We start from the raw sequence: 25,653 nt of genomic DNA, 5'->3' as shown, positions 1-25,653 counted from the left end.
ATGTTGGCATGGGTAGCAGAATTTATGAGATTTGTAGAGATCATTTCTTATTCATACCTTTTTGGCTTTCTCTAGCATCCCCAGATGATTCATTAGAAGGAAGGAGGGAAACATTTTTCAAGAGATGCACCTCAGTAATTCTAATTTTCTAGATCCTAGCCTGGAAGCACTGAATAGGGGTCAAATCAACACTCTTGATTTGGATAGGAAGTGAGATCTAAATTTTAAAACAAACACCATTCTTGAATTTAGGAGCTGGGCAGAGACACAATTAAGTGACTTTTGTGATTCCTTAGGCTGACCCAACACATTTGTTGGCTAGTGCCTTAAAATAACCGAGTGGTATAGGAAAATATATACTAGAAGCATATTCTAAGAGGAATGTTTTAATGGATGGAATTGATGGCTAAGACTGATAACATGTGCATCAGTACTCTGATAGACTGGAATTATACCTCATGTCAGACATCTGTTAGACATAAACAAAATAGATCCAACTAGCATTCCTACTCTGTGTCAAATACATAAATGTGGTGAAAGAACAAAGCATTTAGAAATAATAATAATAATATGCATGAGCTTGAAAGCAAAGAGAAACATTTCCAGGTTACAGCATACAAAAGGAAGTCAAAATTCAGCATACAAAACTAACTCACCTATTAGCCTGAGTTAAAGGGGTAGCATAACTGGAAACATGGTAGAAATGATGAGGCTCCTTGGAGAACTAAGAGTTAGAAAGATGGTGAGACTTTTATGAAACCAAACAGAAATTCTCTACATGCTAATGGGAAAGCAGCCCATCAGCAAGAGGTCTGGGGGGGACAAACAAAACTTTTTTTGTATGTGAAGGAAGAGGATGCACCCTAAACTTCTTACTTAGAAAGTCCAGCCAAGACATTAATTTAAAAACGGATCTAAAACCAGTGAAGCTGGCAGGGACTAGTGAAGGTTAATGTAGGACTATCTTTGAAGATGCCTCAAAAATACAGATAATACCCTAAAATCTGTCCGTGTAATGGAGCTATGTTTACAGCTCCTAAGAGAAGATTGAGAAAATGAATGTAGAGGTATAGTTGAAAAAAATGGCAATCTTGTGCTCTCCTACACTGTCCTGTCTAGGATATGTGCCATCTTCATTTATGACCCATCTTTTCATCCATGGTGTATAAGCTACCTGCCTGTTAAGTCACTTAGCAGCTGTCTTGATTGCCAAATTGTCTCCCATACTTTTATACTATTTGTATTGGTACACCCATTATTTTATTGCAAAAATCTCATGTCTTATAGCATGCTGCTATATTTTTATTGTTATGAATCTTAATATACCTAATTTTGAAAGGAAAGTTTAAAGGGGTGATCAGATGACCTGGATTATCTGCAATGAAAAGACTTGAATGGAACAAATTGAAGTGTTCAAATGATAGCAACAAACCATGCAATCATTAAGCCAGAGGAACTTGAAAAGAAAGAAAGGAAAATTTACTACAGCCTGTATAGATAAATATAGTTTATGTAGTACTATCAGTTTTAGTCATCTCTGGAGGGCTTGCATATCTCCTATAAATAAGAGTATATATTAGTAAACAGAACTAGGAGAGCTTCTAAAATTTAAAATAAGATAAGCAGACATTTGAGAAAAATATAAAATCTGAGAATCAGTTTGTGTCAACATTTCATTAATTCAACAGGGAAGAGGGAAAAACATGGGAAATAGTGAGAAGAAAATATAATTATCAAAATGATATAAGAAAATGTCTCATAATGAAAAGTTGTGTTTTTCTAGATCTTAAACATCTATGAAGAACTCAGCAGAATGAATAAAACTCCAACTGCTGCTCAGTAATATTGTTATGAAAACTTTCAGATACTAAAATTAAAAAAGAATACCTTAAATACCTCCAAAAGGGAAAAAAACAGGCCATATTAAAATATTGAGTAATCCAATGGTCCCATCGTTGCTAAGATCAACTCTGGAATCTAGAAGGCCGTGAAATAATTCAGGTCATACCTTGGGAAGTTTTAGGAAAAATGATCTACAGTTTAGAACCTTACATCCTGACAATCAACTGAATATTCAACCAATCAAAACCATGACATTCAACTTCTTAAAAAATGTAAGTTTGCAGCCAGGTGCTTGTGGCTCATACCTAGCTACTCAGGAGGCTGAGATTTGAGGGCTGTATTTAGAAGCCAGCCCAAGCAGGAAAGTCAGTGAGACTCTTATTGCCAATTAACCTCCAGAAAACAGGAAGGAGAGCTGTGTCTCAAAGTGGCAGAGCGCTAGCCTTGAGTGAAAAAGTACAAGGACAGCCCTCAGGCTTTGAGTTCAAGCTCCACAACAGGCAAAATGAATATAGTTTTCTCTGCACTGCTGTTCATGAATCACCTAGGCAATCTCCATTAAGGCAGGGTTGTTACCAAAAAAAAAAAAAAAAAGAAGAAGAATAAGGTTCAGGAAATGGAGGGGTTTAAATTTCAGCCCACATACAAAGGAAATTCCTTGCAGCCCCAAAAGGAAATTCCTTAAATGACTGTAAAGTGAAGAATTAGAGCAACTAGCTGTGCAGCAAACCTAGACAATTTCAAGATATTTCCAGAATTCCAATTTTTTTAAAGAAAAAAGTATCGACAAATTACTTGATATATTTGACAATACTGAAGATAGTTTGACATTCCTCGCATTCATGTTTCAAACTAAGCATGTAAGAGGAAATGTAGTAATTACTAAATCATGAGGGACTGGAAAGGAAGGTAGTAATACAAGCAATTAAAGGTAATTATAATAGACTAGGTGGTTAGCTAGGAACCATATTTATAGTTATGAAAATATTGGAAAGGCAGGGGAAGATAGTATGTTAAAAAGGGATGGTATATAAGAGAGATAAATACCAATGGGTATGATACTCACACTTGTAATCCCAGCTATGTGGGATTAAGCCAGAGTAACTTGAAAAGAAAGAAAGGAAAATTTACTACAGCCTATACAGATAAATATAGTTTATGAGGTACTATCAGTTTTAGTCATCTATGGAGGGCTTGCATATCTCCTATAAATAAGAGTATATATATTAGTAAATAGAACTAGGGAACTTCTAGCCCCCACCCCCCAATCCTAAGAGAAAAAGTTGAGCATGATGGTACATGTCTGTTATTCCAGCTACAGTAGGACCTGTAAATGGGAAGATAATTGTCCATGCCAGCCAGGGGTAAAAGGTGAGCTCCAAAGGGCCTGGTTTAAGTGGTAAAAATGTTTTCTAGCAAGTATTATCAAACACAGAGTAAACCAAAACATCCATGTGCTAAGTTCCTCTCACTGATACTAGCAAGGCAATAAAGTCTAACACTAGCAAAGCTACAGTCATCTATATTGTTTGATACTAGCATTAGAACAAACAGGAAGTAGAGCTATGGGAGGAAACAGAACCATGTCTGGATAGCCAGTTGATCTTCCACAAAAAGGGTCAGCTCAGTTGACAGAGAAAGGACACTTTCTTTCAAAAAATCATTCTGGAACCACAAGATAAGTAAATGGAAAAATTAAACTCACGCTATGCTCAAACATTAATCCTCTGTGAAACATGGCCTAAACATATCCCCCTCCCCTTCCCCCCCCTCAGTTGAATTTTATTGAATATAGAAGATTACTTTTGGAGATTACTTGAAGAAAAACAAGGTGCTGTTGGCCAATGTTTGTAGTCCTTAGCTGCTCAGGAGGCTGAAATCTGAGGGTTGTTGTTCAAAGCTAGCAGGGTAGAAAAGTTGTGAGACTCTTATCTTCAAATAATCACCAAAAAGCTGTGGCTCAAGTGGTAGAACAGTAGCCTTGAACATAAAGCTCCGGTAGTGTTCAGGCTCTGAGTTCAAGTCTTAGAACCATAACATCAAGTGAGGAGAGAGAGAGAGGGGCGGGGAGGGAGGGAGGGAGGGAGGGAGAGAGAGAGAGAGAGAGAGAGACAGAGACAGAGACAGAGACAGAGAGACAGAGAGAGAGAGGGAGAGAAAGAGGGAGAGAGAGAGAGAGAAAGAGGGAGAGAGAGAGAGAAAAAAAGAGGGAGAGAGAGAAATGGAGAGAAAAAGAGGGAGAGAGGGGGGAGGGGAGAGAGAAACAGAGGGAAGGAACAGTTATAAAATTTAAAGGATATAAATAGGATCCACAGAAATATAACTTTTGCTCACTAACAGGTAACACCAAGAAAATGAATAGGAGAAAATGTGTATAGTGCATATATTTGACTTGTATTCACAAAGTATAATCAGTTCTACAAAATAATAATAATTAGAAATTAACCTAAAATAGTACAAAAATTAGACACTGCACAAAAGATATACAAACGGTATATTAAAATATGAATGGCATCACATATCATTAGACAAATACAAAAGAAAACCATAATGAGACAAAAATCACTAGAATGATTTAACCTAAAAAAACCTACACACTCCAAATTACTCAAAGTTATGAAGCCCCTGGAATTCAAGACTATTGCTCATGAGAGTTGAAAATGGGAAAGAGTTTGTCAATTTCTCACAGAGGCGTGCGTGTATATATGCCTGTTTTAATAGTGATAGAAAGTTTTAAAAAGTGAAAAAAGTAGTATTTTTGTATCGTAAGAAGTAAAGATTTAAAAGGTAATAAGTAGAATAAAACTAAGGAAAAGATAAATCAAAGGGCCAAAAAAATACAAGTGAAAGAAAAATTGAATACTAAAAACTTAATTACCCTATTTCCCCCAAAATTCTGATATTATTGGAAAAGGAGTATGTTACAGGTTGCTGATTTTTCAAATAATATGAGCAATATGTCTGAGATAATAAATGTACTACATATATCTAAAATGTTTGGAAATTCAAGAAAATGAATATATGCTGTGCTTTTAAAATATTAAAAAATTGGACCCATCACTTTAAACATAGCAATGTTCCAATAAAAATGTCAACTTCAAGCATATCATTTTGGGAAAATCTGAAAATCTAACACATTTTAAATTAAGTTTATCCTATATGTTGAGAGTTTTTCAGGTATCTTGTATTACGTCAGTCATAATAGACATGTCATTATTGATAACTACATTCGTAAGTCAATGTGTCTACCATTTATGAAGGTCTCACTTTAAAGTTAACTGTGTAGAAATGCTAAAAATAAAAACTTTATGTTATAGGTAACTCCTAAATAAAAGATGCTGCTACTGGCTCATGCTTGTAATTCTACTACTTGGAAGTCAGTTTGAGAGAATCAGGGTTCTAAGCCAGCCTAGGCAAAAAGTCCACAGAACCTCACCTCAACCAATAAAAGTCTGGGCTGTGAGGGTGTGAATCTATCATGCCAACTGCTTGGTAATCTAATTGGAAGGGTCCTTAACTAGGCTAGCTGAAGCACAAAAGCAAAACATTATTTTCAAAGTAGCAAAAGCAAAAAAGGAATAAATAGATGACTCCAATGATAAAGAGCTGCCTGGTGGTCACAAGGCCCCGAGTTCAAACCCTAGTACCGAACAACAAAGACGATGTTATAGCAATATTAAAAACAGAACAAAAACAAACAAAAATATGTTTTAAGGCAAGTTTCTTAGTAATAAAAGAAATATTGTTAATATTTAAAAATTAGTATTTAAAATCATGGACTTATATGCATTAAGCAACATAGCCTTGAAACATGATCAATAATAATGATAAATTTAATAATTTAACAAAAAGATCCACAAGCATCATGGGAGCTGTACTCATAGCAACCTCAGAAAATTATAGGTTAAGCACAAAATTAGAAATCAGCAAGAATATGACAGATTTGAACAACAAATTGTGCTTAACTGAAACAATCAAAGCAACTTAGAAATCCAAAAATAGAAATGTTTATTTTGGCCCCATTTAAAAAATCCAGCATTAAAAACACCAACGCTTTAAAAAAAATCAACATTTCACCATGGCTTAAAAAAATTAGAACATTTGTGTTAAATTCTCTATGGACATAGTATTTATTAATAGCAACATTTTGACTCTGTATAGATTTTTAAAATTCTTTTTGTGTATAATTGTCTAAATGCACTGCTAGTTACCAAAATAATGTTTTTTGTTCTTTTTTTTAAAACTTTTTTTATAGCCTTGAATTTTTATACCATGTGAAGATATTTTGCTCTCTATTTTTCTTTAAATCTTTTCTCTGGCATTCTGCTTTTTATATGGTTGTTTTGTTGCAATTGTTATTATTGTTTCCAGTCTAATGTTTTTCATCCTTAGCTCTTTCCGCTCTGATGTTGAGAGATTTTGGAACTATTTATGAACAGTTGCTTGTCTTGGATGAAGACAATTGCCTAAACACAATTCCCATCTAATCCTCAGTTAATTCCTCTGTATCCTTGCTGGATCACTGTCTTAGCATTTGCTATCAAGTCTTTTATAAATATTAAAAATGTTTTTCATGTTGTACCACTAGAAAATCAAGGTCTCTATGGAGCAGAAGGCCAATCCAAATGACATATGTTTGCTTTATCAACCTCTGTAAAATCCAGTGGTAATTTATATTGATTACATAAGAGGAGAAACTCCATCAATGGCACAACGTGTTCTTTCAGAGTCACACCTGTAGAAATGTGAACTCACATCTGGCTCCATAAATCTGTTCTTTCTGATCCTCTGGGGAGATACTTTTATGTAAACGATATAGCTACATGTGGGCTAGGAAAGTCTAATACAGATGGCTAAACCTAGTAACCATTTCCACTCCAACCTTGAGCCTTACTTTTCTTCCTTGACTCTGGTCTTCCTACTTGAGAGTTGATTCAGTCTTTCCTTTGATAAGAGGTGCTGTTTAATGATGTTTGGGAAGCCAATGAAAGATGCTGATTTTGTTACTAGAGAGGAATGGAAGGAAAGTCTCCAGTTTGGAATATTCCATTCATTGATAAGTAGATTCCTCCCAGTTAATTTTATATGAAGGTATCAAAGAAGATGTTCTTTGATATACATTCTTTATTGACAGAAATGTTAGATTACATCTCGATCCCAAATCAGTTTCAAAAACAAAGAATTAAACTAAGTGACTGATTCTCAGGAAAGCAGTTCATGTGTAACTAGCATCTGAAAAGCACTCGGCTGTAACGTGATTTGTCAAAGCATGTGAAAGCATGCCAATAAAGAAAAAAAAGAAAAGAAAGGAAAGACAGCAGCAAACCTTAGAAGGAGAGCTTATAAAGTCACAAATCAAACAACTTTAGAGTCATTTCTAGCCTACTCTTTTCCTCACAAGAGTTGACATCCCAGAAGACTGAGTCACTTATCTGATGTTATCAAGATGCTCAATGTATAAACTTAATTAAATGAATTCTTCATTTATTTTTGTGGTGGAACTACAGTTTGAACTAAGGCCCTTGCTAGGTAGGTGCTCTACTACTTGAGCCACATGCCCAGATGTTTGATTTTGCTATTTTTCAGATAAGGGCCTCATGTTATTTTTGCTCAGGGCTGGCCTCCAATGATAATTTTTAACTATAGTCTCTCCCTAGCTGGGATGACAAATACCTACCACCAGCCTCAGTTGTTGATTTATATGCTAACTTTTTGCCTGAGGTTAGCCTTGAACTAGGCTCCTCCCTCCTCTTGAGTAGCTAGAATAACAAGGGTGAGCCACCATGCCTGCCTTCAATGGTTTCTTTCTGCTATTGTCCACTGCTTACTCATATTTCAAAGAAAGCCAGGAAAACTTATCTGAGATCATCTCTAGGAAGCCCACCTTCTCATCATTTCTCTCTCTATTTTTTTAAACCAATAGATATTTTCCATGGACTGTGGCATTTTGAAACCAGCCTAAACTTTTCTATTTTGATTTGAAATTTCATCAACAACTCCACGACATAATTAATAATTTCCACATATAAATAATTTCCTGTACAAAACATCATTCCAAGCTGTGCCTCAGTAGCTCATACCTGTAATCCTAGGCATTCAGGAAGCTAAAATTTGAAGATTGCTGTTTGAAGCCAGCACAAGCAGAAGAGTCTGTAGACTCTTATTTCTGTCTTTTGGATAGTTGTGAATACAGGCATGATCATTATACCTGGCTTGTTTTCGTGCAAAAGAATCTCCCTAACTTTTTGCCTGGTCTGGCTTTGCACTGCACTCTTCCTATCTCTGCCTTCTGAGTAACTGCAATGACAGACGTGAGCCACCATCTCCAGCCTGGAAAGTTAAATTTTAAATAAATGGCAAGAAAGAAAGGTCAGAACTGGGATTGAAGAAGCTCTGGAAAAAGGGGTTAGCTGATGCTGTCATGCCAGGGGTAATTACTGGAAACCTCAACTTTGTCATCAGTATATGACATACCCCATCCCCACTTCCAAATAAGAACAATTATCAGGAACCTTCATATTTCCAAGAGAAAGAAAAACAAAACTGTGCTTGAAGACACTGACTACCTACTTCTCTTTACATTAACATCTGGTTGTTTCCTACCTGGCATTACAGGGAAGGGCAGGGACATGTGGGGTTTGTAATTAGGGACTTGGGGGCATGAGGAGGCTCTGCAGAGTTGCATGGGTTAATCAGCTGTGGACTGGAAACAGGAACCAGAACTCCTTTTCCAATAAAGCACCATTTGAAGTCTAAGTTTGTTGGGACCAATCATGAGTTCCAAGGCAGTGCAAACTTAAACTTCACTGCAAATACTCCCTTGGGAAAGAATTCAAAACTAGAATCTTCTCATGGAAATAGCAACTTCTATGTTTTAACAGTGTGTCTCAGAGTCAAAATATAGAAAGGCATGAATGTTTAAAAATAAAAACAAAAACTAAATAAAACTCTCAAACGTGAGCATTCCTGACTTTTTGGTCTCCGCACACACAGGTTGCTTGGCAGTTCCGGCCTGGCTGATGTAGGTTACTCCATTTAGTTCTAAGGCAAAGAACACATATTTCCTCTCCATCGGTGCACTGTCTCTACACTCACCCTGCAGAATGTTACCATCAACTTCTGTAAAAAGATACAGAAGTGAGGGAGCCGCAGGCCCTCACTTGAACCTCAGGGTTCAAGTAGAAAGCTGTCCAAACAATAATAGGCCAGTGTCAACTAGATAGAAGTCAATAATCAAAGAATTTTTTTAAATGATAGAAGAAACAAAAATAAGAACAGTGAGGATACAGAGAAGAAGAGAGGGAAGGGTACATAAGAGGAGGAGGTGGGGAGAAGCAAGAAGAAGAGGAAAGGAGAAAAAGAGGGGAAAGAAAGTAAAAGAGAGGAAGGGATAAAGGAAGAGAGAGGAGAAGGGAGAGAGGGAAAGAGAGAGGAAAGGAAGGAGGGAAGGAAGAAAGACAGAAGAAAGGGAGGGAAATAGGAAAGGAAAGAAATTTAACAGCATTTATTTCCTTTGTAAAGTATCTTATTTCACAATTTCAATTTCTCAATTTCCATAAACAAAAAGAGAAGAGAAAGAAAACTATTTGGTCAGAATCCCAACTAAGTTCATAAATAACTTGAAAAAATCAGAGTGTTTTTTTTTCCAGTAATCATGATGCTATACCATTAAGTAGTTAAGAAATCTGTGAACTGATGTCCACAGATTTGTGAGAGGAATGTATTCCTCGTTTCCCTTTTGAGCTAAGAGACAGAAAGAGAGGTCTTGATCACTGATTATTTTAGAGCAAAGCATAAATTACACATAAATTACACTGTGTCCTAGAAAAACTTGAAAGAGCCTTAAGCAAAATGTTTATTGTATCTTTTGGCCTCAACATTCATTTCTACTTCATTAAGACTATGGCAACCATTTCTGCCTTTGGTACATCTTGCCACAGTGAATAAACACTCCACCACTCCACATGATTGGCATCATTGAAAAGTAGAAATTGAAGGTAGATTGTTATCTGATACATTTTATATATGTTTATTTGGTTGAGATAGGATAGGGAAGGGGAGAAAACAAGATGAGGGGTGGGAGTGGGGGGAGGGAAATGGGGACCAGGACATGAGAAAGGGTATCAATGTTTGTGAAGTAATGCACCCTCTATCTGGTGAATATAATGTAACCCTTCTATTAATTACAATAAAATATGAAAAAAAGAAATTAAAGGTAGAAATTCAATATATAAAGGTTCTTAGAATAGAAATAAAAAGAATGAACACAAAGGATTTTTAAAAGAAAGGCACAAAAACAGACTGACTGATAGATGGGTGAAGAGAGACTTTGGGAGGTGAGAACCATACCATCGCTAGGACGCCCAGCCCTTCAAGTTTGCCCGGAATAGTTTGGCCTCTCTCACAACTGCCCCAGTTTAGATGATAAGAAGGACCTATTCTTATAATCCTCCCTTTTTTTTTTGCCAGTCCTGGGCTTGGGTTCAGGGCTTGAGCACTGTCCTTGGGTTTTCTCAATGCTAGAGTTCTACCACTTGAGCCACAGCACCACTTCTGGCTTTTTTTCTATATATGTGGTACCAAGAAATTGAACCTGGGTCTTTGTGCATGCTAACCAAGGACTCTACCACTATGCCAAACTCCCAGCCCCACATTCACCTCCTTTTAAGACTGCCTCTGGCCTGAGAGTTACCATGAGAAAGAATGGATCCCAAGAAAAGCTTTGAGAAGGAGAGAAGGGACTGAGAATGTAGCTTAGTGGTAGAGTGCTTGCCTAGCACTCATGAAACCCTGGGTTCAATTCCTCAGTACCACATAAACAGAAAAAGCTGGGAGTGGTGCTGTCGTTCAAATGGTAGAAGAGTGAGCAAAAGAATCTCAGGGACAAGAACCAGGCCCTAAGTTCAAGCCTCAGGACTGGCAAAAAATAAAAGGTGGGGGTGAGGGAGAAGGGGGAAACCATGGTCATGGGAAATAGAAAGGGGAAGACAGATGGATGAGCTGTAGTAGGACAAATACTAATCAAGTCAGGAGAGCCACTGAGAGGAAAGGGTGTACATATTTAAGATGACTAGAGAAGAGAGAGGGGGGGGGAAAAGATGAGACAAATGATTCAGAACACAAATATGTGTAGGCCTGTAAGATTTTCCCTCTGCATTGAAGGATGAGTGGTTGTGATTAGCAAAAATGCCTGAAAATAGACCTCCTCTCATTCTGCCCCCTGCAGGTCCCCACTCAACCCTATCTGTGATTGCCTCTGGATTGGCAGAGGCTCACTTCTTCCTCAGCCCCCTCTGCCTCTCAGCCTGACAGGCTGTCCTGGCCCAGCTTCCCACCCACCCCCTCCCCCACTCCTGATGGCTGCATACCAGACTGTCTGCCCCTGTGGTTTCTTAGCCCTCCCCAGATAGGCCACAGCCTGCAGAGCTTTGCTTCAGTGCATCATCCCAGAAACCTCTTTTTGACTTTACACTGGATCAGAATGTCATCTTGTGAAAGGCAGAAAATAAACGTTAAGGGCAAGTACAAAAGGCCAACTGATTTCTAGCGAAACATTCCCTCTACTCAAAGGGAAGACAGAATACTATAAGCAATAGGGTTTTCTGCACTTTGAGTTTCAGCAAATATGCCCCATGAGTTTTGAACTGGGGTGTATGGTGAGTTCAATTGTGTCTTCTTCTGAATTCATGAGTGAGAGTTCTAATCTCGAGCCCTTCAACATGCTATCTTGGATTCATAGGTCTTTATAGAGATTATCATGTTAAAAAAGAGATATTAGGTAGTCCCTAATTCAATATGAGTATCATCTCTCAGAAGGGGAAATTTGGAAATAGACTCAGAGAGAGAATGATACATGAACCTGAACCAAGTCTTCTGAGAGCCAGGGTGACAGCTGTTAAGAGAACTTACCTCATAGCCTTCAAAGGACTAACCTCCAGAACTATGAGAAAAGATATGGCTGTTCTTTTCTCTTTTTGTTGGTAACTGTCCAGGGCGTGAAGTTGTGGCCTGGGTGCTGCCCCTGAGCTTTCATGTGCAAGACTACAGCTCTACCACTTGAGCCACAGCTCCACTTCTGGCGAGGAGAAAATCGATTTTCTATTTGTGGTAGTTCATAAGGCCAGCTTTAGGAAACGAATACCTCACCTATAGTTTGGCTAGCTAAAGATGAGAGTTAGGAGAAGTTGCTTAGACTAAGGAATGCCTCTTAGAATTATCTGGAACAGTGGGTACTCTGTGGCAAGATGGGACTAGCTGGTATTGGGCAAATAATTTCAATTTCTCCCATAAAATTGGCTCTTGGAAGGTCCCATTCTCAAGTCCCCACTTGGGACTAATGATGAAGCCAAAGGCTGATGACATATGTTTGAGCTTTGGATTAAGAAAGCCAAAAGTAAAGGATATTTTTATTACTAAATAATATTTCTAAGAAGTAACTAGGAAGGAAAACAGATTCTAATTTCTTTAGTTGGACAAAGAGGTATAGTCCTCAACTTCCCATCTGGTCCTCACAGTATCAGTCCTGTCTTGGCTTTTCTATCCCATATTTAAATTGGACACAACTGAACACTAAAAGAGCGTAAAGTATTTGTCCACAGAGTTTAAATATAGAAGTCCTCCTGAGTCAGGGACAGGCATGTCAACTACTTGTTTTAAACACAAAAGCATTTCTATGGCCTTCTGTTTGTTTCTTTCCTAGCTGCTATAGGCTTGGATACTGGCTTTCACTTGAGCAATCTCTCAGTGGTTTAAGGAATGGTGTTTAGCTCTGTTCCCTTATATGGCAGGGAGTGACAGTATGTTTGTCTGGTGGAACTGCAGTATGGCTCAATGACAAGTTATAATGATTGGTTATGGAAACCTTCTGCTCTGGTTTTTATCGCTTTTCTGAGGGAAGACACACAACAGACAGCTGTAGAGAAATGGAAAAGTGCTCTGGTCAAGGAATGGTACTGAATCCAGTTCTACTATCTGCCAATGGTGTGATTTGGGACAAGTTCCTTGATTTACCCTGCTGTTCTGAGATGGTAGTCTCAGATGGAAAAGTTCTGGCACATAGCAAGTATGCCAGTAAGGTAGCCAAATGAGCTAGGACATTGCCTCAATACCTTTAACCCATAAGACCCAAGATAATTAGTAATCCATTCCTATTTCTCGATTTTTCTCCTAAGTTCAGTCTTTTTTAAATCCTTCCCTTCCAACTAACATCTGCTCTTCCCCCTTCCTCCACCTCCTCCTTCTCTCTCTTTTCTTCCTTCTTCCTATCCCCTCTCCTTTTTTTTCTGTCTCTTGTCTTTCTCAAGGTCTGTAACATTGAAATAACACAAAACAATCTAATTTAAGGGACAATAAAGTCCTTTAGCTGTATTACATGAAGATTGTTTAAAATGTGAAAGGTAGTTGAGGTCCCATTGATAGGGTAAGAAGTGAGCCTCAGACTGAAGAAGGTATTTTAGAACAGGGAGGTCCAGGATTTAGAGCCAGATTGGCTTGGTTAGAAAACATCCCAACCTGAAATAGAATTTTGTAGTTTTTCACTGTTTGGTAGTACAGGGGTTTAAACTCAGGGCCTCTCACTTCAGTAAATGAGAGATAATGTGTGAAGATAGAAACTAGTGAATTTTTCTGTCGAGGATGGCTTTGAACTGGAACCCTTCAGATCTTAGTCTCCAAAGGAGCTGGGATTTTATAGGCATGAACTCCCAGTTTTCAGCCAATGGATGCTTAGAATTTCTATGGGTCTTAGTCCTCCCTCCTGATGAGCTCAGTAAAAGGATCTAAATGAATCCGATCCTAAGCATCAGATCCTGCTGAGGAAGCAACAGGGACAAGCATGATGCTAAGGACAGGGGAGCTAAAGAGAGGCCTGCTAGAGGCAGTCATGGCTGGTTACTGATGATTTATAACAGTGTCAATCATGTGCAAAGCAGTTTAGAGACATTCCTTCTAATAGTCGTGATCACTCTAAAATGAAATAATAATTATCCCAAATATAGAATCAGGTTGAATAAACAAGTTAGAAAGCAGCAAAGGCATAAGCTCAAATGTTTCTGACTCTACAGTTTGTTCTCAAATAAATCACATCTCCAGATTCACATCAAGTCCAAGGAGGGGGCTTTGTCACCTTGAGTCCTTAGTGATATATATAGGTGGTGCAGGATAGGGGTTGAGCTTGTGGTATAGAGAAACAGATGATTTGAGTCTGCGATGTACTGCTAGCTCTGCGACTTTACTGATATTACTTATTTCAAACTTGGTTTCTTCATTGTAAAATTCAAAGATTATTTTTATCTAATAAAGAATTTCTATCATATAGACTCAAGTAGATATAACTGGCCTCAGAAGAATAGATAACAGTAAAACTAGGTAAAATAACTGGGAGTAAATGAATTTTAACTATTCCCTTAGACTTTAATATAATGTATTTAGTTGTATTTGCATACTTTAATATTTAATACTGATTTTTTTTAATTCTTGAAAATTTAACTCCCCTCTACACCCTAGTACTGAAGTTTGAACTCATGTCCTCATGTTTTCAATTGTCTGTTATACTCAAGGTTGACACTCTACCATTTGAGCCACAACCTATCTCTACTTCTAGCTTTCTGGTGGTCAAGAATCTCATGGACTTCTCTGTCTGACCTGGCTTTGAATTGTGAAGTCAGAGCCCAGTCCTTGAGTATTTAGGATTACAGGTGTGAGCCACTGGCCCCAGCTTGAAAAATCTAATTTCACCATGAACTGTTGATGGCTAAAATGAATTTAGAGTACATGGAAAAGGAGGAGGACAGTGACTGAGGAAGGGAGACTAAGTCCAGAAAGTGGTGCTCTACAGCTGTGAATTCTAAGCTAATTTGACAGGTCATTCCCTCTCTCCAATGACCTCTGTCTGCTTCATGTAATACCATGAGGACCTGTTCCCTTATACAACGGAGAATCAATACAAATACAGTCACTGTGCTGGCACGCTTCTCAGATTAATTCCTTTATACAGAGAAACTTTTAGCTCTTGAATCTTTAGTGAAGAAGATGCAAATATGCGACACTCAATAGGCCACGTAGTTTCTGCACTACACAGAGGAACTAACTCCTGTTTGATAAGGGAAGATTATAGAAAAAAATTTAATCCTTCTGCTTAAGTAAATTATCCTGCTTGTCTATGCACAGAGCTTCTTGTCAATCATCTAAAGAGACTGGGATAATTCCCAGCCTTAGGAGAGAAGGGTATGGGTGACACTTTTTCCCCTTCAGAGATCTATATATCTTTATCACTAAAAGGAGAGAAGAAAAAAAAGGCTTCAGTCATTCCTAGCAAGACATATACCTAAAATAACTGGTTGTCATAATACCTTAAAGATCAAAATACTTGAAAGAAAACCATGGGCCAGGAGTTTGGCCTAGTGGTAGGGTGCTTGCCTAGAATGTACAAAGACCTGGGTTTATTCCTCAGTACTGCATACCCAGAAAAAAAAACCCAGAAATGGTACTGTGGCTCAAATGGTAGAGGTCTAGCCTTGAGAAGCCCCAAGAGCAGTGCTCAGACTTTGAGTTTAAGGCCCAGGACTGGCAAAAAAAAAAAAAGTAAAAAAGAAAAGAAAAGAAAAAAAGGTTCATCCCTCCTCCTAAGCCTAAATTTCACTTAGTAATGGTAGCTGGAATATGAAGTGGAAATACCATGGGAAATTTTATTCATGCCACATTTCCAATGCTTTACAAAAGCAAACACTGGAAAACTCATCAGAAAGTGTGACCTTATGGGGTTGATAACTTTATATTATACCCAAAAAGAGTTAGGGGAAGCTGGGGGGAATTTTTAAGTGAGAACTAGTTCTTCTGAAGATATTCTCCAGAAAAATGGATTATTTGGGATATAGAGTTGTAACTTTTATGAGGAAAAAGTGCACAGAATGCTAAAAGAATAGACTTCTGAAGAATAAGTAATGATATCCACTGTCATAAATCATGGTAAGCACAGGGGTATAGAGCTGATCCTGAGCCAGCTTGTTCTACCACAGCTACTAAGGATATTTTATAAACTGCACACGGCCTATATCCCAACTCCAGGGAAATTTACTGAATTGGAATTCCTAAGGGACAGAGCTTAGGAATGTATATTTTCTAAAAGTGCCACAGTAAATTTTGATTAAGATGCTGTTCAAGAGCCATTGATCTCAAGGAAAATACATCTGTACTGTTCCATATAATTTTGTGAATTGTTAAGTGAGAACAATCTCTCATTATCAAGGGAGGGGAAATAAAGAGTGCCAGGCGCCAGCGACTCATGCTTGTAATCCTAGCTACTCAGGAGACTGAGATCTGAGGATCTCTGTTCAAAGCCACAAAAGTCCATCAGACGCTTATCTCCAAGTAACCACCAGAAAACCAGAAGTGGTGCTGTGGCTCAAAGTGGTAGACTACTAGGCTTGAGCTGAAGAGCTTGGGGACAGTGGACAGTGCCCAGGCTCAGCGTTCAAGCCCCACGACTGACCAAAGCAAAGCAAAACAAAACAAAAACAATATAGCAATGACTTAGGACTAAGGTATTGGTAGTTCTAGAACTATCTTTGCTACTAGTTAATTATTATGATCTTGGGTAAGCCCTTAGTTTGTTCTTTTATTCAACTATTGGACTTCTGTAGTGTGGCCAACACTGGGTATGTACTAACTTTAAAAATTCAGATATACTTTGTCATTATAAATCTTAGTGACTAATAAGACAGGCAGACATTAATCAAAGAAATCTACCAGTACATGTATAATTTTACTTGATGTGTGTGGTTAGGCTTTAGTTTCTCATTTGGAAAATGAAAAATGGATTGCTTAGTCTTTCTTTTGGTGTACATATAGGGCATCAAACCTAAGGTCTTATAAATGTTGGGCATGTATGCTATCACTGAGCTATACCCTTGGTCTAGTTCCTTTTATGTTAAAAACAAAAACAAAGAGCTAGGTGTTGGTGTCTCATGCCTGGAATCCTAGCTTCTCAGGGGCTGAGGATCGAAGTCAGCCTCGGGTAGGAAAGTCTATGAGACTCTTATCTCCAGTTAACCACCAGAAAACCAGAAATGGCACTGTGGCTCAAGCTGGTAGGGCACTAGCCTTGAGCAGAAAAGCTCAGGGACAGCATCCAGGCTATGAGTTCAAGCCCTACAACCAACAAAAGGAAAACAAACCAACAAAGAATTTCTTAGGTCTTGCTCCAATTCATACACAATAGAATTATGCCTTAGCTCCATTTATTGGAAAAAAACCCTAGAAGTCCACAACTTTTCAACAAAGTAGTATCTCATCGTCACAATGCATTTTTAAAATTAGAAAAAAAGTAACACATATTAGGTGAGATGTTTTGTTTACTCATTCATCAAAAAATACTGTCTATTTAGATTTGTTTGCCTTTTGCAATAACTTGTGACCTTCCAGAGACTGAAGGCTCAAGGTTAGGCTCAACCTAAGACTACCCTGGTGAAATGCAAAGCATGGTCAGTTGAGTCGTCAAACCTCTTTCCTTCTACTCCCTTACCATTAATTACTGTCCGTAACAGAGGATTTTTTTTTCCTCTGTAAGCTCAGGTATACTTTCAGAAGCTTTCTTAATATACTGGACCTGTGACATGTACTTCTTGTACTAAATGATACCCTAAAGTTTAGCCATCTTAAGAATTCCATAGATCTCTGCATTCAATCCTGCTATAATTTTTTTTGCCAGTCCTGGGTCTTGAACTCAGGGTCTGAGTGCTGTCCTTGGGCTTTCTTCAAGGCTAGTGCTTGACCACTTGAGACACAGGACCAATTCTAGCTTTTTCTTACTTTCCTTTTTTTTGCTGACTTTAAAATATTTATTCTTTTGAAAAATTAGCTGCTTTTTATACAGCTATATGAAGTTTTTAATGTTTCTTTGGCCATGGAATATAATGGAATTTTACAACTATATAAAAAGTTACCTTTACCTAAGAAACTGTATTTTACTGTACATACATAGTTGACTGACAAAAGTCTCTAGTTCCAGTTTTTTCTACATATGTGATACCAAGAAATTGAACCCAGGTCTTCATATATGCTAGGCAAGCACTTTAACCACTACGCCGTACTCCTGGCCAATCCTGTTATCTTAAGAGAGACAAATGCTCTCTCCCATCTCCACACAAAATTTCCAAGTATAGGAAAGTATACATGTGGTACTTCCATTTCCTTGCTTAGGGGGATAAATTGGTCCAGATTTCTTATTTGTTCCTCATCTGTTTACCTCTACTGACCCCTCCAGACTTTAATCCATACCCCTGGATGCATAGTTGTCAATGCCTCTCTGAAAAGGGAACCTAGTGCAGAGTGCATAACTCCAAATGTGATCAGAGCTGGGCAGAAGACAGGGGATCTTTGACTTGGCTTGATGACATCATGACAGGTATCAGTGGATGAAAGATCACAGGGAAACCTTGTCTAGACCCCAGACTTCCACGGATTGAGTTTACTCACATTTATGCATTTGGTTTACTGAAGTATTATGATTTACATTGGGGTGCATTCATTCTTACTTATTAAAAGCTTTAAGTCATTCTTTTACTGCATCTGAAAGCTGGTCTTCATTTGGAAGGAGCCAAGACTCCCAGGAAGTTTTCCTCAAGAATCTGCAATGGATGATTTCTTACCGTGCACACTGCCATGTTAACATCCCTTCACATTAGCTCATCTTACCATAGAAATGTCATCAGGATCTGTAGTGGCTGTTTGCATTTCTAGGACTTCGTTCACATAAAAATTCAAGTGTGCCAGGTGCTGGTGGCTCATGACTATAATCCTGATTACTCAGTAGGCTGAGATCTGAAGATCATGGATTGAAGTCATCCTGATCAGGAAAGTTCATGAAACTCTTAGCTCCACTAAAATACCAGAAAAGCCATAAGTGAAGCTGTCACCCAAGTAGTAAAGCACTAGCCTTGAGCACAGAAGTTCAGGGACAGCACCCAGGCCCAGAATTCAAGCTCCAACAACAAACCAAGTGGTACCCATTGAAAGCTACTAGAAATTTCAATTATTGTCTTTCATGCCCAATGAACTTTGCCTGCTGGGCTTTCCTTTGCCTAGGAGAGGCCACTGTTAGGAGCAGGATGGCTACCAGGCCCACTGTGTATGTCATCCATACAAGGTCAGTGACTGGGTATTCTTCTTGCTGAGAGACTTGGCCAATGAAGATAATAGCTATTAGCAGAACCAATCAGATTGCCTTTCTCAAAATATGACTTGAAATCACAGGAGAACATTTCCAGGTAATAGCACAACAAGCCATGCCACATGTTGAGTTATCTGAACGGAAGCCTCCCAAGTAGAGATTCATAGTTCTCTTCTTAGATCATTGTACCCACGTTGGTTTTAACTCCAGTCCTTGAACCCTGGTCCTGTTTTGACTTTTTGATGTTCTTGTAATGTTATCTCTTTATTATTCCATGTGTATCTTATAATCTGAGTTGTTTATTTGAGTAATTGAAACTAATTAACAGAAGGATCTATTTGTCCTGAATCCTGTGCTAAATGTTCTTGAGAATTTCGTACTTCACTAGATGATGGTCTGTTCAATAAGATCTTGATTTGTAAAACTCTGCCTGCCCTCTGTATTTTGCTATTTCCCCTTTACTCACCTGGCTGTCATCATGGTTGTATTTTATAACCCTTCGGCTGACACTCACTGGCACCCCTAACACCAATGCAATTCTTTATCCTTGGTCCCCACGGGTGCTTTGTCCTGGTCCTGCTAGACTTTAACACAAAGGTGGGCCTGGCTCCCCAGGAGAGTATCTTGAGAGCAGCAAGAGAGATTGGTGCATGTGAGAATCAAAGGAACTAATTATATATTCCCACTAAATATGTTCCTGGCCATGTAAGATAATTTCCTGGTCATTAAGTACTTTCATCCACATATTCACAAAGAATGCCAGGAAACAATTAAGAAGCAATTTATCTTCAAGTTAGCTATCCTTGCTATAGATAAGAACTTTTCTTTAAAGAGAAGACGTGCATTAAAAATACTTCCTAAGGAAGCTGGATTTATTTATTTTAAAAATGACTTTCCTTCAATTATTCTATCATTGCTGCTTAGGAACCCCTCCCCCCTTTTATCAATTAATTTTTCGGTGTTCTCCTGGCACACACTTGACAGCAGCCATACCTGATTCCTTACAGCTTGAGAAGCTGCCCATAGAAAACTTCTTCTTCTATGAGAGGCTCTCCTTGTCTCTGAATGGTTACCCTATGATTCAGTCTCCCCATATATCGTTGAATATTGATGTATATCCTGTTCTTCCTTTCCTATCTGGGAAACAAAGAATGAAACCTCTGAGCCTGGCATGGTGATTTATGCCTGCAATCCTAACAGTAGAGGGGTGTAGCAGGGGGGATGGAGGGCTAAGGGGAGAAAAGCGTGAAGGGTGAGGCCAGCCTGTGCTACACAATAAGGCCTTATGTCCAAATAATGAAAGAGTGATAAAAAAAAAACATACTGGTGATGGTGACACCTGCCCCCATGTTCTGATCATATACATCCACTCTTGTTTACCTTGGAGATCAACACTTACTCGTCCCCTTTATCTCTTTCAGTCCCACACTTGTCAATCACAAAGCTCAAGTTTGTTTATGAAAGACACAAGGAGTCAGAATTTTTCAGCCAGTTCTCAAGGGGTTCCATAATAATTTTACACCAGGAGAAAACAGAGATGAACTTATCAATTATTCACCACGACCACCACCCCTCCTGCCTGCCTCTCATAATCCTCACCCATCAAGAACCAATTGTGTACATTTGGGAAGCAGAAGCAACATCCAAATGGCTCCTTACTTTAGAAAATACCTCCCCCCCCACACACACCAACTTGGCCTGCTCTTTATTTTTCTCCCTTTACCTGAAAAAAAAAGTGTGTGTGTGGGAGGGAGTGGCTTTCACCTACCTAAAATGTACCCATGTTTGAGACCTTCACCATGTCTGAGTTGAATCCTAGAGTTGGGCTCCTGTTCATTTCCAATGCTGGGCCAGGAAAGCTCTGTGCTTGGTTTTCTGGATGGGGGATCCAGTGGATTGGAGGGCCGGCTAAGGAAGCCAGGGATACCACCAGGACTCTATTGGTAATACTACAGGTTGAGAGGCAAGCTACCTGGAGCGGTCTGGTCTCAATCCCAACAGGAACCACAGCCAGGTACTCTTGATTACCTCCCTCATCTCCACCAGGCCCAAGCTTGACAGGCTGGGATTCATTTCATACTTTGGGCTAGAGGTGGAGGGGCTGCCTCCTTTACTAAACCCTTTCTGTTGTCAGCACCTTGTCATTGGTCTTCTGTTCACCTGGAACCCTCAGGCTTCTTGGTTTCTGGATAGTGCCTTATACAACCGAGGTTCCTAAGGTTTTGTGTCTTCTGATCATCAAAGCCAAACATTGGGATAGACCTCTATATCTATTCTGGGTTCAGCTTTCTAGAAGAAGGTAGCACTTGAGGGCTCTCAGATATGAAGAAGAGTTAAGAAGTGGCTCACCTAGAATGTGCATAATGTCCAGAGACGCAGATTGAAATCATTATGGATCACGTATCTCCAGAGCAGGGGGAAATAGACCTCCCACTCAAGGGTGAAGCCGATGGTAAATTTCCTCTTAGATCAGGATTATTTAAGCAGAGGAACCACAATGAGATCAGAGGGCTGGTAAGCTGAGCTACAAGTACCTCTTAAGTTTCTGAGCTTTTCACAACTTGTGGGCATCTGGAATAGCTTGACAGGTGAAGGATTTTCAATTAAAGAAATTAATGAGTTTATGTTGGGGCCCTACAATAATTTTACCCAGAAAACCTCTTTTGAATTCTGAAAGATCTTTGGCAATATCTTTCTAACATCCTTCTCAGTCTTATCATGTGATCTAAAGTCCACTTCATCAGCATTTTCTCTGTACCCATCCCCCACAGCCACGGCCTCATCAACATTTCTGAATTATGTGACAACACTAGGCAGATGGGAAACTAGCCAGTCCTTTCCATTGCCCATCTCTAAGTCACTTTTTGTTTCATGCTACCATAAAATGACTAATGTGGACAAATTACTGGATTTTTTTTTAAAGAAAAGGAATATCAGGGTATATTGCCGTGTGTGTGTGTGTGTGTGTGTGTGTGTGTGTGTGTGTGTGTGTGTGTGTGTGTGTGTGTGTGTACTGGGGCTTGAATTCAGGGCATGGGTGTTGTCCCTTAATTTTTGGCTTAAGCACTTGAGTTACAGCTCTATTTCTGGCTCTCTGGTGGTTAGAGAAAAGAGTCTCAGGGACTTTCCTACCCAGGCTGTCTTTGAACCATGATTCTCATATTCCAGCTTCCTGAGTCAGGATTACAGGTATAAACCACTGGCACACAGCTTCAAGATGCATTTTACTCATCAGGGTTAAGAATACTCAGGCTAAACTCTGGACTTTCAGGAGACAGCATAGAACTAGCCTATTCCATCTGCAGAAAACAGGAAGTGCTTAGGCCAGCCACAGAAACAAATTAGAATTGTTAACAGCCCCACTGTCAGGAAATGCTTTCATGACTTCTCATTTACATCCTTTAGCTTGATGTCTGAAACTTGTTCTCCCTACAGTATAAGAATTATACATTTGCTTAAGACTCTACTTAGTTGAATTCCTTAAATTATATATCCTACTGGCTTTGAGAAAGAGAAAAAGATCCCACACTTTAGTTATAGATCAATCCAGCGTTAAGAAAAAAAAGTCAATTCTTTTGAACTCATGTTCTCTTTGTTTTGGGGATAGTTCTGGGGCTAGAACTCAGAGCCTAGGTGCTATCTCTGAGCTTTTTGACTCCAGGCTGACACTCCCACCACTTGAGCCACAGCTCCACTTCTGACTTTTTAAAGGTGGTTAATTGGAGAAAAGTCTCCAGGATTTTCCTGACTGAGCTGGCTTCTAAATGAGATCCTCACATCTCAGCCTCCTGAGTAGTTAAGATTACAAACGTGGGCCACTGGCGCCCAGCTGAATGACTTTTTGGTCTAGAAATTTTCCTTTATATTTCAATGATTTCAATGCAATAATCATTCCATGGTATGGCTTCATTTGGGCTCTGTTTACCTTGTTATATGGAAAGATGTGTTCTAGCAAATACTCACCAGGAAGAAAGCAACATGAAGAACTGTTTAACATGAACTAAAACCCATTCCCTCCAAACATTTATAGGACACCTACAGTGCTATTTCAAAAATGTGCTTTTGTGGTCGTTGGGGGTGAGGAGCTCATAAAGGGGGATGGGAGGAAGTGGTCAGAGAAAGTTTGAAGTTGTTGCCATGTAGACATGCTGGTTTCCAAATGGAATTTATCTTCAAATCCCAAGATTATAGATTTCCTTCCAAACTGCATTCCCTACATGATTTAGAGAACATTCAAAACAGAAATTGCTCTCCATTTTTTGATTGACAGTAAAAAAAAAACCCACTGTGAAAATAGTGGGGAACTTGATCTGTTCATGGGAAAGACAATAATCAAACTATAGCTCTCGCCTGCAATCCTTCTCTCACACTTACTCAGAACTGTTCCAGGGAAAGACATTCACTGGGGGTTCTGTTCTCATATATCACTTCTAGAAAGGGACAGAGGCATTCACAGGACATTATCCCCAAACATGTAAGTACAAAGAGGAAAAATGATGTAGTGAATCTCAACCCCAAGCCCACCTTCTTTCAAGGGCTAAAATCAGATTGAATGGGTAGCAAAGATATTTGGCATGGGTAGCAAATACATTCACATTTTTTAAGAGCTCTACTCTTGTTTTCCTCAGAGGACCCAGTCTTCAGTTAAGTTCTAGCTATGCATGTCTGGTTTTGCTAAACACACTGGAAGGATTTTACTGTTTCAGTTTACAAGTCCATCTGCATAGCCTTAATAACAGAAGGGATTGCTGAATACCAAGTACTTTGTTCTCATCCACTTTTTTGGCTGTGTATTGCCATACTAAAATTACACACACACACACACACACACACACACACACACACACACACACACTCACACACTTTACAGCCAGTTCTTTAAAAAGGAATTACAAATTACTACCAGCTAGCTGCCTTATACTTCCATTTAGGATGCCCAAATACATCAATCTTGAAATGAAAATCTGTCTCATTCCTTCAGAACACATTTCTAACCTGCATCTTTTCACATTCTTTAGGCACACTTTTAAACAGAAAATAAGGAATCATTTGGTAGGAAGTCAGCTATGATTTCTAAAAATACAACCACTAAGTGCACACATTCTCTTGTTACTTGGCTTTATTGGAAACAGATTACAGTGGGCATCCTCTGTCTTAACAAATATCAGATCAGTGACATTAATTCAACCACTACTAGTGCCAGAACCTCTGTTTATATTCTCTTGCAGCTCAAAAGACTGGTTCTTAAATCCTGGCTAACAGAACAACATAGATATCCTTTGCCAAAAAAAAAAAAGAAAGAAAGAAAAGAAAAGAAAAGAAAAAAGAAAGAAAACCCTTCACTTGTTGGCTTCTCATCAACCTGAAAAATTGTTGCTGTTATTTTTCAAACAAAACTTTCTTAAATGTCTGACCATGAAAGATGTAGAAGAAATAGCTGGGGGGAAATGCCTGGCATGGCTGGCCTGTGGATACCAGGTACAATCCCATATCCCTCTCCTAAACAAAAGGCCACCCCAAGCAAAGGTGCCAGTGCTTCCCTGGATACAAGTCTTATTACGATCTTTCCTCTAATCTCAACAAAACCTTTTCCTTGCTTGCTTTCTGGGAACATCTTCAATCTAGCTCTGGGAATCTGCAGAATTCATTGCTTCTAACAATCTTTTCATCTCCCACTGTACTGGCTAAGATTATGAGCTGAAATCTACACAAGCCCCCAGCTTCTTCTAAGGAGAAACCAAGAAAGGCCCCGTACCTTACCTCCTAGGCTGCAGTTCTTCAGAGGACGATGCCGTAAAGGAAAGACTGATTCCTGGAAGCCAGAGAGAAGCAAGAGAGCAAGCAGGCAGCCAAGCAGCCCAATGCACACTGCTCTATTCAATAAAACTGCAGACCGCCCTTCCTTGGCTCCGCCCAGAAGTCCATGCTAAGTGAACACATATCCTCTCTGTTTACCGTAGGCAGTCAGTGGTATGCATTGTCCTGTAGTTTTTCTAATAGGCAGCCAATGACGACACCCCAGCCAAGGTGATGCAGTCTGTCTATGCAGATGCCTGTCATTCCCTAGGCATGCACAGGAAATCACTCACCAGAAACACCAAGACCTAAAAAGCTCCGAAACTTCAAGCAGGCTGCCAAAACCAGCCTGCTCTATGCCCTTTTTTGGTTATCCTTAGCAGGGCCTCTGGAAGTGGACCTACAGTCGGGAACAATCATAAGAAATGTTAATCTTAGAGCAAGAGGCTGTCTTGTAGAACATAAATGAAGCTTAAACAAAAAAAATAAAGCAAGTTCAGTCTATGAAACGAAAAGTGAAGTCAATTTTGTTTATGGGGCTGGGGGCAGGGAAACAATTTTTAATGGAGAGAGCTTTAATCGTGTATTTCTTTTCAAAGCAGTTGAGTGTATAAAATGAATTTAAATTGTAATGCAGTTTGAAAGTCTGAAATGGATAAGATCCAGGTCCACTGTACTGAAGAAATTCTAACCGAGAAGAGGCACAGCTCTCTTAAAACATGTCTACATCAGTTACAAGCAACTGAACCCGCCCCCCCCCCAAAAAAAAGGTGATGGTATTTTTTTAACATTAACCAGAATAAATGCAGGGCCTGAAACTCTGTTAGTCTGAGACTGAGAATTTGAAC

The 25,653-nt window shown here is 39.0% G+C and overlaps 1 protein-coding gene across 1 annotated transcript in view; it reads right to left on the bottom strand.

The window, feature by feature from the left end:
- The window catches only part of Cald1 (caldesmon 1), a 178,025-nt gene extending 153,122 nt beyond the window's left edge, over positions 1-24,903 (bottom strand). Inside the window, exon 1 of the mRNA XM_090333336.1 lies at positions 24,770-24,903. The gene's annotated coding sequence lies outside the window, so the exon portion shown is untranslated. The remainder of the gene's footprint in view (positions 1-24,769) is intronic.
- Between the last annotated feature and the right edge of the window lie 750 nt (positions 24,904-25,653).

Source organism: Megascapheus bottae, chromosome 5 (assembly GCF_031878675.1).
Source record: "Megascapheus bottae isolate mThoBot1 chromosome 5, mThoBot2.hap1, whole genome shotgun sequence".
Lineage (NCBI taxonomy): Eukaryota > Metazoa > Chordata > Mammalia > Rodentia > Geomyidae > Megascapheus > Megascapheus bottae.
Note: the sequence above shows the minus strand (reverse complement) of the source record. Positions and strands in the feature narration are given on the sequence as shown.